We start from the raw sequence: 17,947 nt of genomic DNA, 5'->3' as shown, positions 1-17,947 counted from the left end.
TATCCACCAAACAATCAGCAGTACTTTTTGTGGGTCTGCCTCTCTTGGTACATCTATACTACAATAAAACAACCGCTGCTGGCCCATGTCAGCTGACTGTGGCTCACAGGACTTGGTCTGCGGGGCTATAATGTTGCAGTGCAGATATTCTTGGTCAGGCTCCAGCCTGGACTCTGGGACCCTCCCATCTCATGGGGTCCCTGAACCTGGGGTCCAGACTGAGCCTGAACATCTACACTGCAGTTTTATAGCCCCATAGCCCACGCCCCACAAACCAGAGTCAGTCGACATGGACCAGCCATGGGTATTTTATTGCAGTGTAGACATGCCTTAGAGGCTCTTCCAATATGTAGTTGTGAACTCAGTCCTAGTCAGGGGAAGATATCTTCAAGCCTTCAGGTTGCAGAGTCAAGAGCAAGTGATTCAGCTTGAATACAAAAATATGGGCTCACTCCTAGAGTTCACGGTCTCACTGTTTCCAAATGCAGATGATCAAATTATTTATAGCAAATAATCTATTTGATGAGCATAGCCTAGTGTTCCATTTGTGAATTCCCTGTGATTAGGTCAGGATTTTTATAAATTTGTTCATTATTCACAATTGTTTGACAAATCGTGCCAACAAGTGTAAACTAATGATTTGTTTGTGAATATTCACTTTCATGCCATATGATAGGTCACCTAATCAAGGTGTTATTGTGTCTGTGGATGGATTCATAGAATATCAGGGTTGGAAGGGACCTCAGGAGGTCATCTAGTCCAACCCCCTTATGCAGGACCAATCCCTAATTTTTGTCCCAGATCCCTAAATGGCCCCCTCAAGGATTGAACTCACAACCCTGGGTTTAACAGTGCTCAAACCACTAAGCTATCCCTCCCCCCCCAATTATCTAAACCATATAAACAGGAAGAAGTGCCTTTTTCTGTTTATATGGTTTAGATAATCACAAATCCCTATTATGCTATATTTTCCATTTCTACTATTGACTAACATTCTGTTCACACTGACATCCACAAAGCCACCTTTCATGCCAACCGTTCTTCCTGAGGGTCTAACACATGCTATTTCAGCTCAGAGTTCTTGATCACAGTGCTGTGCTTTCATCCAGATATCCTTTCATGCACAACCCAGATAAACAGATGAACTATCAGGACATGGCACTCAGAATTCTGTGATCCAGATCAGTTTTTCATATCAGTGTGCACTGAAAGCCCGATGCAATGCTCACCAAAGCTTTGGGAGCCTGTCCACTGACTTCTCTGGGCTGTTGATCAGACTTTGACCACAGAGATTATCTCCACTTCTGTAAATATGCTATTTTACATCTATTTCCTGGTTATGCAGCAAGACCTTAGAGATCAGCTCCTGTGGTATTCCTGATGAAAAAGCACTTTATACACCAGATCGTTAATATCACCACTTCCTGGCATATTTTAAAATGATTCTTCAAACGGAAATTTTTCTTAAGAAACTGGAGACAAAAAATATAGGTCTACAATTGCTCAGGTTAATAAAGGAAAATCAATTTGTGATGTCATCCTCACTAGCCATCGGTGTTTGGATACCAAGATGATAAATGTCTCAGGAGAAAGCCAACACGTATCAGCTACTTACCAATGTTTTTGCATCAATACCCTGTTTATGACAAACACATTTGAAATATTGTTAAGCAATTTGAGTACCTGTAGCTTCAAATGAGAATCACAATATGTAATTTGCCATAATGCTAACGGGCACTTCCAGCAAATGATGACAGTTTGTCAGAGATTGTTTAGGTTTATGTGCAAATAATGAAAGTTACTGTTCTGCAGTATGTATAATTTCAATGAACAGTTGATGGTTTCGTAACACTGCCACATAGTAAGTATTGCAGAAAATTCATATTGCTCTTGGCAGTTTTAGTTTGTTTTTTAAACAAAGACTTACCAAGAGTTACACTCACTGTTCTATTCATATTATTTAAAGGGAAAATACAATCCAATTAAAAATGCACAGGAAAGTGTTTTAATGTCTCTTTCAATAGACAAGGGAAAACGTTGACAGATAAGATAATAACTTATTGGGTTTCTTTGATGAGCAGGCCATGCTCCAGCAAATCTGAAAAAAAACCAAACTTTAATCTGAGAATGCCACTGCTTTAGAAAGTGCACTCTGGGGTTTCCATAGATAGAGGCACTCCAGAAGGCACTACTCACTACCTCCCTCTTCTCCCTTGAGATTTTGGCTCCCAAGAAAGATGTTTGTTCTGCAACACCAGATCTGATGAAGAAAAAACTGCATAGAAACAGTAGCAGCAGTACAGAATGCACTAGTGATGCTGGCAGTCCTACCAGGCCCCAACAAGAGACACTGCTAGCATACTAAAAGCCTCCTAGAGATGCAGTGTTGCCAACTTTCACAATTTTATTGAGAGTCTCGCTATATGGGATGCTTTGCTTAAAATATCAGCTTCTGGAGTCATGTTATTTTGTGTAATAATCCTAGATTTTTTTTAAGGACTTCTAGCCTTCATAGTTGTGGAGAAAAACCTGAAAATGTGACTGACTGTAAGGTAAAGGCAAAGGCTCAGAAACCTAAAGACAAAGACCCCCTGTAGCGGGCCCTGAAGTGGTTAAAACAGCCTTGGGGAGCCAATAGTAAAAGAGCCCTGGGGAGAGCTGTAGCTGTGGGAAGAGGAGTGAGAACAGCTAGGGGAAGCTGATAATGTAGCTGACCACAGGTGTGGCTGGCTTAATTAGGGCCCAGCTGGCCCTTATAAGAGGGCTGTGAGCCAGAAGCTAGAGGAGTCTCACTCTAGTGTGAGCGAGTGAGCTCGCTCCTGCCTGGTAAACTCCCAGGCTGCAGGCCTTGTTGAAGGCCAAAAGGTACTGGGGCTGCAGAGGGGCAGCCCGAGGATAGGTAAAGGCAGCAGGTCCTAACTCCTTGCCAATGATGAGTGGCCATTACAAACTGCAGTTTGCCCCAGTGAGCGGGGGCTAGATGATGACTGGCAATAGCCAATGAGGGAAGCTGGGTTTAGAGGGTTGCAGATTCCCGCAGGAGGGGAAACCCAGAGTATGGGGGTACTGCTGGGGCAGAACCCAAAAGTAAAGGGCAACAGGGTCTGGAAGGGACATGGGGCCAGTGGCAGGTGAGGCCTGCAGAGGGTGCTCCATAAGCTGGAAAAGAGCTAATTTCCCAGATGACCAGCAGGAGGCGCTGCACCGGTGAGTCATTGCCTCGCTACAGCCCCAAAATGTATCTTTTAAAAACATGATTGTTAAGCCAATCTCATGCTTTTTAGAGGTTGGCAATACTGGGAAGATGTCACCACCTGTTTCAGTGTGAGGTACCAAGGGCTTATTAGGGTGTCCTCCAAAAGCACTATGGCTTAGAAGGATTATTGTATGAAATGGAGAACAACCACCAGAGGTATGGAGCAATAATCATGAGACCTGAAATCTTTTAATACTTAGGGTCACACATTTAATAATAATGATATGTAGAGTTTATGCAGCAATCTATATTCATACTGAATAGCATGATATTCCTAATTTATTTGTGGCTGCAGGCCTAGTTATTGGGACCCCAGCAATGGTTTTAATATTTCATAGCATGGTTTGCACTTCCATTTTGAATAAGGAGGAAACAAGACAATTTAGAATAATCTATGGCACGACTATGTTATAAAGTAACACTTTATAATGTACCAAGCTATTATAAAGAAAAAGTGTTCATTCTAAAACCATGTCAGGAAAAAAAAGTGCATGGGTAAGATTTAGTAGTGGGATACTTGAATGACAATTTTAACCAGAACTTGGACCATGGTTTGGACTACACCTCCTCCTTACAGCAATACGATATGATAGTCTGCAACAAACCGCTCCAATACTGCCTCAGTGTAAAATTATAGGACAGTTACTGTGCATTTGTAAGATATGATACATGAAATGCATTATTTGGAAGAGTTGTTAGAACATGACATTGAGTGTCAAGTTTCTGGTGACCTCCTGGTGACTGTCTATACGACTTTGAAAAGTCACTTATCTTTTCTGCTTCACTTTACCCATCTGTAAAAAGGTATAATACTTATTGTATTTCACATGTGTCTTGTGGGGCTAAGCGCTCTTGGATCATTAGAAAAATGACACTCCAGAATTTAAGAACAAAATTTTCTTTTTTCTGTTACAATTTGATGACCTCCATTAATTTTCCTAAATTAATTAGTGTCTCACCCCACAAAAGAAAAGAACACAGCATTTCCAGCCAAACAAAATAAGCAGATTTTTTTTCAAACTTTATAAAAAGGAAGGAGATGCTACTTCAAAGTAGTATCTCTGTCAGAAGAAAATACAAGTCATTTTCTACTCATGTGTTGATACTTTATATTCTCAATTTTATCTTCCTCCCTGTTCTTCCCTTATTCAGTGTGTTAAATTCACTCCTGTTCATTTTATTCATATTTATTACTGATTCTGTATCTAAGACATTTAATCCTTCTAATGAAGGAAGCACTGTGTACCCGTGAATTTTCCCATCCTTGCAAAATTTACTTTATTGGCTTTTCAAAGGATACCCAGGTGCTATCTATTTGTTGCATCTAGTGTCACTGTGTGGACATACTATCATGAAGTTTCAAGCTATTAATTTCCAGGTCACTGATCCCCTTCCCTCAGGAGGACCGTACACCCACTTCAGGGTTGCCTGCTATTGGCAAATAAATAGACTCATAAAGCGGTTTTGGTGTTCAGTTTTATCTCTAACTAAATAGTAATTTATTATAACATAAGCAAACACAAACATGACAACCATTTGTAGAATTGAATCTTGCCTAATATGTGAATGTAAGCATAGTTCCTGTCTACAATAATGTATTATCTGTCTGTTAGCAGAGGCAGCACAGGGATTTCTCTCAAAGCAGCTATTTAAATCCAGCTGCCACATACTATAATACGCTGTCCAATTCATTTAATAAGCACCAACATACATCTATCAAGTTGTCTTTATGCAAGACATCGATGACTAAATCTAGGAGCAACTGCTCTTTTTGTTGTTCTTTGTGAGTGTTACATGATTTGCTTGGGGACTCAAAGTCTCAGATAGGAATTTCTGAGTGCAGCAAGCAGAATATGTAGATTATTAAGAGACTGATCTGAATTTCACTGCATTCTTCTTTAAGAATTTCCTTTTGCAGTTCTTGGTATGCACTATCCAGGCACTTCACTCATTCTTGACTTTATGAAGTTATCTGTTTGCATTGTCCAAGGCTCCAATCTGATCTAAAGCATATATTCCTACTAGGTGAACCTGAAGTGTTTGATATTAGGTACAGTTGGTTAAATTATTCATTGTGAATATGGTGTCTAAAAATTTATCCCCATTTTTATTTGTGAATGAATTGCAAACTGATTCTAACTTGTGTGAATGCATTAGTATTTGTTAATGAAAAAATATAGCAAAGCCTTTAAGTACATGCCTCAGTCCATCCCTATTCAGAAAATCACTGAAACACAGGCAAAACTATAGCCATATACTTATGTGCTGTGCTGAATAGGAATGGCCTTCTGAATGAAGCCCAAATATCTCATGTGAACAGTTTTCAGTCTGAGATGGTTAGTAAACAAGACATTAGTGAAGTGAAAAATTCACAGCTTTATTACGATTACTTTAATGCTGTTGTGGAGTCATTCAGCCTGGGACCAGAACTTGAACTCTGCATTTCGGGGCTGCCCTACCCAATTCAGGATGGGTGATCACCCAAAGAGAGGTAAAGTGAAAGGTCTAAGGTCACCCAACAGACTAGTAGTGGAGTCAGGAATCCAATGCATGTCTCCTAGGTCCCAGAGCATTTCCTCACTAGGCCACACAGCCTCAGCAGAAGCAATAAGAGTCTTGTGGATAGTAATCAAAGACACATCATTCAGCACAAGCCATGTCTTTAGTACATAATTAAGTGCTTTGCTGAACTTGGGCCTTGGAGCAGAAGGTCCTGTGTTCTGTTCCCCAAGCTGCGTGTATAGGGTTTTTCTGTTGGGTGGGCTGGTTTTGGGTTTTTTTGCGGTATCTATATGAATAAGCATATATATATAGCCAAATGTTCTGAGTTCACTTTACATTTCTGTTCCTGGCCTTGGATATCATTAATTTGTCAGAATGGATGCTGTTAGAGCATTCCTAGGTTTTCTCATTCAACATGAACATTTTTTTCCTCAACCTTTTATCTTCTTGGGGAAATACGAAGATAATTAATGGATACCCACATGTGATTCTGTATATGTGAAATCTATCAATGAGTATACTTAGGCCACATCTACGCTAGCGAGCTTACAGCAGCACAGCTATACTGATGCAGCTGTGCTGCTGTAAGATTGCTTGTGTAGTTGCTCTATGCCGATGGGAGAGAGCTCTTCTGTAAACATAATTAAACACAATCCTAATGAGTGACGGTAGCTATGTCAGTGAGAGGAGCTGTCCTGCTGACATAGTGCTGTGCACACTACCATTTATGCCAGTGAGAATTGTGTCAAACCGTGGTGTTTTGCTGACGTAAGTGGTAGTGTAGACATAGCCTTATTCAAAAAAGCTAATGCAAGTGAAGAAGAAGGTACAAAATAAACTGGAAAAGTGGCAGGCGTATCTCTGGATATTTTACATATGTAAAGGAAGGCTGAAGCAATTGAAGAATGAAATGAAAAAAAGATAAACATGATTGACGACATTATAATTTAACTATACTAAGTTGGACAAGATATTGTAATATCTGTTTTAATACACAAGCTTTCCTGTGAAGATGGACCTTTTGGTCCATAATTCATGTAGTGTTAAGTATAGCAGTGATGAAGCCCTTTCTAGTATTATAGAATTTAAAAACTTATAAATGCTAAACATTTCCTTTTGGCACAAGAAATAGTTTTGGATACAAATGTGGACCAAAGATTTTAGCATGGTGCATATCTCTCTGATAGAGGAGGAAGAAAAAAAGATATAGGCCAGAAACAGGCTGGGTAGAAGACTTTGCATTTGATTTTCTTTTCACAGTCCAAAAAGCATACGTGTGTAGTTGTGAAAGTTACATGTCTATTTATCTATTTCGTTTGAATTGTCTGAATGACAAGGCTCTGACCAAGATTTTGGGACCTGCTCTATATTCTCCATCCTATACACAACACACACTATTTCATACACCTGGCTTGAATCCATTTGGCTCTCTTATATTCCCCAACCATGATCATTAATTATATGTATGTGCACCTATCCTCATTCACCTTGATGAACTTCCCCAGAACATAGGACTCTACTGTGGACTGTAGAGAAATAACTTTTTAAAGTATTCTGTATATCATGTCATGTATGTTCCAGGTGCATTTATTACATTTACTGGACTCCCACCTTCTGTACCTAATCATCACAAGAACAGCCAGCAACACTACCACCATTTTGACATTGAGCCAATGGGGAAAAATTTGGCTGAAGGATCATCTATCTCCTGAGCAGTAGTGGTTCCATAGGGTAGCTGTAATCAGGTGCGGACATTCCATCCTGACTCCTCACTTCAATATCTATCCATCCTAGAGCTGATCACAAATTTTCTGATGAATAGGTTTTTTGAATGCATGGAAATTTATACTTTTTTGTCAACAAATGAGTTTTAGGGGGAAAAATCAAATTTGAAAATGTAAGTTTATGTATTTGTTCATTGGCAACCAAATCAAAATATCTTTGGATGAAAACCTGAAATATGTTGAAGAAAAATTTAATTGAACAAAAAAGTATTCATCAAAATTTTTCATGGAAACAAAAGACCTTTTCCTGACCATATCTGATCCACATAACAGACATGTTGCTCAGCATACTGGAGCCGGAACATTTTCAAAGAGTCTCCAGACAAGGGACCTTTCTGCTGCACAAGTATGACCCTTTCTATCCCCTCTGTTTTGTTCTTCCCCTGCAGTCCTCATGCTATTGTTTCATTACTACTTTCTTCTTTCTACTCTTAGGCGCCTAGAATGCTTTTGGGGGCTGCTAAATAAAAAAAAGACAACTGTGTATATTTTCCATCTAGTATTTCATTCCAGTTTTTTCTTGCTTCTCACCACTCTCTTGCAACCCTGAGCCATAGTTCCGTCCTATTTGGGGATCCATGTATGCGTTTTGCTGAATAAATTTGTTACAAATAGCTCATCCACTTTTATTTAGGAGCCAGAGCTACTGGCTAAACTAGAGCTAAATGTGTAATTATTTATTTGCATGACAAGAGTGCTTACAGTCACCAGTCCTAGACTAGGACCCAACTTTGCTCAGCACTGTACAAACACAGAACAAAAAGACAGGCTCTACCGCACGGAGCTTACAGTTTAAGGTCTTGTCTTCACATACTGGTGCAGCTGTGCCACTATAGCACTTTAGTGAAGACACTCCTACATTAACACTCAGTGTAGTTAATCCACCTCTATGAGAGGCAGTAGCTATGTCAACGAGAGAAGCTCTTCCATTGACATAGCACTGTCTACACAGTGGGTTAGGTCAGTATGACTACATCTCTCAGGGTGTGGATTTTTCACATCCCTCCATGATGTAACTATACTGATAAAGGTCTCTCATATAGACCAGGCCTAAGTAATAAAATGGAAGATAATGATCAGTTTAAGTTTGGGCTCTGTACCCAAAGACATGTGACAGAGTAGGGAGGTATTCATTCCTCTCTATGCAGCTGTTTAACTGCTCCTGGAACACTGCATTTATTTCTCAGAACTCCATCACCAAAAAGATCATGACAAATTGTGAGTATTTCAGGAAAGAGAAACAAAACTGCTTAGGGACCTGGGGTGATTGATTTACCAAGCAAGATTTTACCAAGCAAGATTTTAAGAGTGAAATATGTATACCTTGACTAGGCAACAGATGAGTAACCAATTTTCCATGGTCTTGTCATCTTGTTCAGTCATTTACACCTGTGTGTGTGTGTGTGTGTGTGTGAGAGAGCATGATGAAATCTGATGTGACAGTATTTCATACCTCTAAGAGGTGGTGTAAATGATGACACAAAGAGCAAGGCAGAAGAGAATCAGGCTCTCAGTTGGCAATTATTGGAATCATATATAAACAAGGAATGAGGAAGCCTAACTAATCCTAAGCCTAATGTGTGTTGGGCGGGGGGGGGGGGGGGTAAGAGCAAGGGGATGGAATTAAGAGAAGTGAAATTTAGGATGAATATCAAGAAAAAACATCCTGCCTAAGATCCACTTCTGTGGAATAGTCTTCCCAAGGAAAGTGGTGGAAACACAATAGTTTTTATATGTAAAATTGAGTTAGACAAGCCTGTATAAAATAGACTGAAGGAAGAAATCATATACTGGCAGAGTGGACTAAACTACAAAAATCACAGATTGTTCACCCTCACCTTGCAATCACTAGACTTACTCCACTTTTGGGTTGTTGTATCTCATTGGTAAATCAGATCCTATAATGTGTACTACAATTACCCTACCCTCCTTTGTATGTTACATACATAATATATCTCCATGCTAAGACATCTTACATGCAGCAGGTTGAAAACACAGCATATTACATATTTCATCTGAGTCAGGAAAATAAGCTTGCATTGTGATGAGAGATTTTGCCTCAGTTGCCTGAAAAGCCTTAACACTTTAAATTGAAGGTGTCATAAATATAAAGGGAAGGGTAAACCACTTTGAAATTCCTCCTGGCCAGGGGAAAGCTCCTCTCACCTGTAAAGGGTTAAGAAGCTAAAGGTAACCTCGCTGGCACCTGACCAAAATGACCAAAGAGGAGACAAGATACTTTCAAAAGCTGGGAGGAGGGAGAGAAATAAAGGGTCTGTGTGTCTGTCTATATGCTGGTTTCTGCCGGGGATAGACCAGGAATGGAGTCTTAGAACTTTTAGTAAGTAATCTAGCTAGGTATGTGTTAGATTATGATTTCTTTAAATGGCTGAGAAAAGAATTGTGCTGAATAGAATAACTATTTCTGTCTGTGTATCTTTTTTGTAACTTGAGGTTTTGCCTAGAGGGGTTCTCTATGTTTTTTAATCTAATTACCCTGTAAGATATCTACCATCCTGATTTTACAGGGGGGATTTCTTTATTTCTATTTACTTCTATTTTTATTAAAAGTCATTTTGTAAGAAAACTGAATGCTTTTCCATTGTTCTCAGATCCAAGGGTTGGGTCTGTGGTCACCTATGCAAATTGGTGAGGCTTTTTAGCCAACATTTCCCAGGAAAGGAGGGGTGCAAGGTTTTGGGAAGTATTTTGGGGGGAAAGACGCGTCCAAACAGCTCTTCCCCAGTAACCAGTATTAGTTTGGTGGTGGTAGCGGCCAATCCAAGGACAAAGGGTGGAATATTTTGTACCTTGGGGAAGTTTTGACCTAAGCTGGTAAAGATAAGCTTAGGAGGTTTTTCATGCAGGTCCCCACATCTGTACCCTAGAGTTCAGAGTGGGGGAGGAACCTTGACAGAAGGATTTTAGAAAAACCTTGGGAAGGGGGTATAAAATCGGAAAAATTATAACTTGCTTAATTGGAGATAAAATAAATGGTGGTAGTGTCAGGATCCTTTGGTATGCTTAGACTATTAATTAGTTTTAAGACCAAGGCTTTAATTAAATAAAAATAGTAGTTTAAATTAAGAAAATCTAGTATTGACTGCTATAGGGTGATGTAGTGAAAAGACTCCATAGGAACACATAGAAGCCCATAAGAATGTATAGGAATGATGCAATCAGGAGATGGCATTGCATTACTTCCTGTGGGGAATGACTCAGCAAAATCCCATAGAGAGACACTGTAGCTCATAGAACACATGGGACTTTCAAACAGGAACTAGCTATGGTTCATCTAAAGGTCAGCTGAAAAACTCCATAGGAATATACTGAGTCCATAGAGAGAGAGCTTCTGGTACATGTGACTAATTAGCATATGCTAATCTCTAGAAACTGGTTGGCTGAGCTTGTCACATGTTGGTGCATGTGACATTAGTATATGATGATCCATGGGCTGAAGTACGATAATAAATTATAGCTAATGAGCTGCAAATTGTATATAAAGGCAACACTCAGCAGGCTAAACCCTGTAGTGGGATTGGGGACCTGAAAGGGAGAAGGGATTGGGGACCTGAAAGGGAGAAGAAGCTGCAAGACACCTACAAGGAAGAAGGTGCTTGTGCAGAAGAACCCACCTGAGAAGCAACAGCAGCAGCTGCAGAAGAAGCTAGGCAACTTTGGGTGGAAGCTTTGGGAGGGGGTTGCTTTGGGGTTCCACCTAAGAAGCAGCAGCAACCACAGAATTCTAAGGTCGCCATAGCAAAGGCTGCCATAGCAGCCAAGCCAACAGAGCTTCTCCCTCAGCAGCAGCAAGCAGACAGTGGCAGCAGACAGTGCTTATCGACATAGCAGAAGGACCAATAGTTGAATACAGAGGCAATTTGTTTGGAATGTAAATAAGAGTGTATGGGTTCTGCTTGTCAATAAAGCTGGATGCTTGAGTTTTGAATAAGATCTTCCCCTAGGCATCTAATGATTGCCTGATCAGCACTTAATAGATGTTTAGTGTTAAATATTTAGTATTGACTGTTTAATTTTTATATTGTTATATGATTATATTATATTGTTAAATATTAACTAAATGGTTATATTATTGTAGCTTTGATTTGCTGTGCCTCTTTATTCTTGATCGAAGGTCTGTATCTGTGCCCTTTCAAGGGAAAACTAGCTAGCTGTGACTTTCCCTGGCAGTTCCTTTAGGGCGGGCCACAATCTTGGTTACCAACTTAGATAATTATAAAGTAGAGGTTTTAAATTAAAAGCAGTGTTTTTAGGCAACATCATTGGTATAGTATAACTATGACACATATGACACACATCTGATGAAGTGAGCTGTAGCTCACGAAAGCTTATGCTCTAATAAATTGGTTAGTCTCTAAGGTGCCACAAGTACTCCTTTTCTTTTTATGACACATATAGAGGTTTTAAAGTACATTTGTAGGGCAGTACAGAGCTTTCATGGAGCACTAATGAAAGTTGCCCAGCTAAATACACCTGAGGTGCAGCTGAAAAAGTATTCCTACGTGTGCTAATAGGAAATAGTATGAATGAGAACTGCACCATAGTAACTCTAACTCAGGAACCAATCCATGCAACAAACCTTGATGCCAACTCTACCCACATATCTACACCAGCAACACCATCACAGGACCTAACCAGATAAGCCACACCATCACCGGTTCATTTACCTGCACATCCACCAGTGTAATATACGCCATCATGTGCCAGCAATGCCCCTCTGCTATGTACATCAACCAAATTGGACAATCCCTATGTAAAAGGATAAATGGACACAAATCAGATATTAGGAATGGCAATATACAAAAACCTGTAGGAGAACACTTCAATCTCCCTGGACACACAATATCAGATTTAAAGGTAGCCATCCCGCAGCGAAAAAACTACAGGATCAGACTTCAAAGAGAAACTACTGAGCTTCAGTTCATTTGCAAATTTGACACCATCAGCTCAGGATTAAACAAAGACTGTGAATGGCTAGCCAACTACAAAAGCAGTTTCTCCTCCCTTGGTGTTCACACCTCAACTGCTAGAAGAGGGCCTCATCCTCCCTGATTGAACTAACCTCGTTATCCCTATTCTGATTCTTGCTTGCATATTTATACCTACCTCTGGAAATTTCCACTACATGCATCTGACAAAGTGGGTATTCACCCATGAAAGCTTATGCTCCAATACATCTGTTAGTCTATAAGATGCCACAGGACTCTTTGCCGCTTTTAACCATTATTTGGTTATCTTCACACAATGATTTTTGCAGAATAATGGTTTCCTGCAACTACTTTACCAAATAATTTATAGAATGGCATGGGCTGTTCCTACATGGATTAATTATTCTGTGCCATCCGTTAACTGTTCCTTGTACAAAGAATCTCTGCCTAGATTCCTTTAGGTCCTGTACTTTCCTTTGTTTAGTTCATGGCCAATGGTGGTTTTATGTGACATAAGCTTGTAGGATCTCTCCTGTCTAGTCTCTGCATGTAGGACACATTTCTCTACTTTTCTGCTATAATTTCCTACATTTGCAGCTACTCCAAAGCATGCCACCTGCTATATACTGTGCCTCTCCTTAATACTTTTCCATGATAAAACAACCAAAATTGAAGTGTAATATTCTAACTTTCATCACAGAAACTTATAAAGTAACTGGCTTACATTTCTATTTTAGTTGTACTCAAATGTCTATCTTTATAATCAGACTATGAATGGATTTTAGTTCCCAGACCATTTACTATTTGTAAAAAGGTAGTGCCCACAAAGGTAGTGCCCACAAAAGCACTACCCACACGTACATATAAATAAATCAGAAAAGTGATTAGAAGTACTGTAAGGGGAATATTTTTGAACTCCCACTAGCATTCTACACATTAAGATTTTGTTCTGCAAGTTTCTTGGCCAAATATACTGAACTTCAGATTACTACATCAAACACCCACAATTAATAGTGTTGCATGGACCTGATAAGTAGTTTAGTGATCCCGGTGTACAGAAGGGAAAGAAACGTTTGGGAGAGAGGGTGCTGGATAGAGCGGATTGGGAATTTTTCAATTAAACTTCTTTTATTAAATCAGTGAAGTTGGTCATCAAAAGAGTAACTGTGTGGGGGAAAGGGTTGGTTTAGATAAATCGCATGATTCAAAAACGACTTGAAAAGTTTCAAAATTGCCAACATGTCCTGTTTTGACATTTTTGCAACAAAATATCTAGAAAAAAGGTTTTAAAAAAATCTTCTAGGAAAAAAGTAAAAAAATAAATGTCAGAATCAAAACACATTTCAAAATGATCAAACTGAAATGTTTCAGTTGACCTAACCTATTTTTTTTTCCATATAAATAAATTGTCAAGATTTCATTCCTGACACAGGATGGATTTTGTTTTTCTGACGTCTCTAAATCTCATGGGATAAGAAAACTGTTTTCTACCCATTGTTAGCACTGGAAGGTTGGTAGCAGTTATAGAGTCATAATCAGAGTCTGAGGCTCAAAGGAACTACAGATCATCTAGTCTGACCTCCAGTATATCACAGGCCACCAGCACCCCCCATCACCCACTCAGAGAACCCAGCCACGGAAATTAGAGCAAAATATTACAGCCCGCAGGAGACTAGACTACCAGCACAGAATAGGAGTGACTGAGATGCACTAGTGTCTGAGACCCCGGCAATAGCAGGGAAACGTTTAAGTGAGCTATACCGAGATAGTCTGGGCAAGTGATCTGCACTCACACACTAGTGAGCAAGAGGCACCCCCCCCCAAAGATCACTGCCAATTTGACCTTGGGGAAAGTTCCTTCCTAATCCCACATGTAGCAATCTGAGCGTGTGAGCAAGAACCATCCAGCCAAACACACAAGAGAGAGATTCCTTGGTACCACCTCAAAGTGCTGTCCCGCCCTGTCTGATGTCCCATCTCTAGCCCTGATGCTTCAGAAGGAGGAGATTTAGAACAAAACAGAAACTCAGAATATATTTGTGTGTGTGTGTTTGGGGTGGGGAGGGAGTGTAAATACCTTCTTGACTCCAGCAGATAGCTGGCTGAAGCATAAGAAACCCTGAAGCATAAGCTTTTAGGAACACAATACAAATGGGAAGTGAGCCCCAGGGCTGCTGAGTCCTGTCCCAGGCTATCTCAAGTAACCCTATCATGCAATCGATTAAGCTGTTTGTCCCAACAACTCTGATTGTGAAGCTGTTCTAGAACCTCACCCTGAATTTGTTCTTGGGCCAACATTGTCGTCTAGCTTAAGTAGATCTTCACCCTCCCTGGTATTTACCCCTTCCCCCAATGTATTAATAGAGAGCAGTCATATCTCCTCCCAGCTTTATTTTTGCTAGACTAAACAAGTCAAGCTCTTCTCATCTAAGGTAAGGTCGTGATGGATGGCCTTTGAAGTACAGTTGATATGGTAATGGAAAGGTGTGTTCCTGTTCATGTAGGGGTAGAGGGCATGCACAGTTTTCATTTGCTTGCTTCTTCGGTTACGTAGGAGCAACCTAACTGTTTCACAATGCACCGTTTTGCATATTAACATTTGTTCAGGCTATTCTTATTTTGCTGCAGTGGGTCCAGCCCTGACGTGTACAAGAAGGCCCAAGTCATGGGTGAGTGGAAGTAAAGTCACAGGCCCTGTCTGGGGAATGAACTAATACCTTTTGGAGGGGCTCATGTGTGTGTAGGCATGTTTCCCTGTAGGATATAGAGACAGGAATGGTGATGTCCCAGCTGACAGGGAAGCAGGTGCTGGTGGTTGTCTCCAATCAATTCTTCCCACCCATCATGTGGCTGTGGTGTCTCATGGGACTGGATAGCTCCTGTAGGAGATGAGAGTCCTGATATTACATTAAGGTAAGCTGGAGTCATTTCCAGTTACGGTTGAAGAAGGATAGTAAAAGTGTTAACTGTAAGAAGTGTACAATTACATAATGTATTTATTCTATTTATTTCTTTTTCAGGAGCAAAGGATGGGATGAAACATTATTTGGTTAAATGGTACTGCCCCAACATGTTATTCTGCCTTAAGTATTTGTGGTGTTCGACAGACACGAGACTAGTTGAGTGATATCTTGGGTATTCTAGTGCCTGCAGGGGGGAGAAGAGAGACTAGACACATTGAATTAACACATAGAAAAGCAGCCCAGCATTCTGAATCCCCTTTTCAAAATCTCTGTGCCTGGAATATGACCATACTCTGTATGTGTGCATGCCTTAGACACACTCTTATTAGACCCAACTTCCAACCTGCCCGCGTGAATCCATAGTCTAGGCCCTAGGGAAATAGGGGTCAGTTCAGGGCCTCAGGGAAATAGGGCCATAGGTCAGTCTAGGCCATAGGGAAATAGGGGTCAGTTTGGTGGGGAGGAGGAGGTGTAACGCCCACACCTACTGCTGCTATTACTCTACACTACAAGCTCTGCAACTTTGGTCCTTAATAGACACTGAGACCAATCGAACTCCTTTCTCCAGAGTGGTCCCTGTAGAACAGGTTTGTGACAGGATAATCTGAAGAAAATTTTATATCAATTTCCTAGGCTATATTTAGGCTTGTCTGCACTCAGTTTTTGCACCAATATAACTGAATTGGTAGAAAAAAATGTTTAGTTAAATCAGTGGAACCCTCTATTGTGGCTGTGGTTATGGCAACATAAAGGTGTTTATACTGGTAAGGCTTGTGTCAGTCTAGAACAGGTCTATCAGTCTGGTGCCATTATGTTTACCTTAAAATGTTAAGATTTTGTCCAGATCCTAGACTAAAATAGTAGTGGAAAGCTCTTTTTAAAAAGTAGGGGTTTTGAAGTTGGATTTGTGTAGAAAACTTGAGATCATTGACCATATTCCTTTCTTTTAACTAAAATTATTAAAACTAATTGTGAGTGGCTTAAAAATGTGCATCTGGACAGAAATTTGCATCCAAAGCATCAGTCTAATGGAATTTAAAATACATTTATTCATGTGTATAGCATGCCAATAGGCATAATATTACATATTCATGCTAAAAAGTAGCATTTGTAATGGAACTAGTGAGAGCTTAAATGGGCAGTGCTATGCGTACAATTTAATGTAGACATAGAAAGAAACGAAAGACAAATCAAACAATTCACCATATTCATCTGTAAGCATAAACCCTTTAAATATTGCAGGTAGAAATTCTACCTAATAGGGTGAGGTATTCCCAGGGTAACTTTTTGATCTATTTTTGTAGAATAATCAAAACAAATGGTAGCATATTCACGCTATTATCATGTGTCCCTAACTAGAGTACTTTCATCACAGAATATTTTCAGAAAACAATATAATTAAAGTGGCATATATTTTAAGTATGAGAACTCATTTGCTCTAGTTTTGATCTGTTTACCCTATCCTTTCTGAATGCAACAATAGCAATTTGACAGTAAATCATAGAATCATAGAATATCAGGGTTGGAAGGGACCTCAGGAGGTCATCTAGTCCAACCCCCTGCTCAAAGCAGGACCAATGCCCAACTAAATCATCCCAGCCAGGGCTTTGTCAAGAGGGATATTGTAGAGGTCCTTAATCTGCAATACAGGCCATAGAGCAATTCATGCTTTCTGTGTTACATCTGTTTGCCTACAAACAAAATACATTTGTTTTAAATACATTAGTGTCTATTAGATTTTTTTCTGGGTGTTTCAGTGATACGAAAGAGGAAAATTGAAAATGACTGTGCAGTCTGCTGGCTGATTAAGTGCTAAACAACTAAGTTTGCTGGAGAAGAACTTTGAAAATAAAGTATGGTGGCACATACTCTAAGACCATGGGAATTTATAGGATGAGATGCTTTTTAAAGTTTGAGTACGGTAAATATCTACTATCACAAGCTAGAGAAGTAGAAAATGCTGTCAGGACAAAATTTATTCTGCAGAATAGTAACAAATGAAGATATGTATCTACTGTCTCAGGAATCAGTGAAAGGGTAAACCTTAGGAAAACACTGTAGGAGTTAAAAATACTTACCAGCTGAAAGGGAAGAATGGGCAGCCTACAGTAGTCAGATGCAAAATGGCCCCCTTACCTGCTTCTGCCTCCCAGATTTAAAGGACCAGTAACCAGATGAGAGTACTGGGAAAGGCTCCTACAAAGCAAGTGAACTCAAACTAGAAAGCTCTGTGGTGACCAGGAAGTCACAAAGAAGTAACACTTAGGGAAAACTTTGAGGCACAGATCCTCCAAGGTATTAAGGCTCCTAATTTCTACTTTTTGGATGCTAGGAAAAACATCAGACAACATTCTGATGTTTGCACCTCCAACATCAGATATAGTATAATGTTTCTTATGGTATGTTTATATACTAGAAATCAAGATGCTTTTTGGACATCAGTTGCTTCTTGTTTTTCTCATTGTGTTCCACATGTCTTCAGTGTGTGGTAGA

Source organism: Lepidochelys olivacea (assembly GCF_965140295.1).
Source record: "Lepidochelys olivacea isolate rLepOli2 genome assembly, chromosome: 3".
Lineage (NCBI taxonomy): Eukaryota > Metazoa > Chordata > Testudines > Cheloniidae > Lepidochelys > Lepidochelys olivacea.
The sequence above is the reverse complement of the archived record's forward strand: the minus strand, read 5'-3'. Positions refer to the sequence as shown.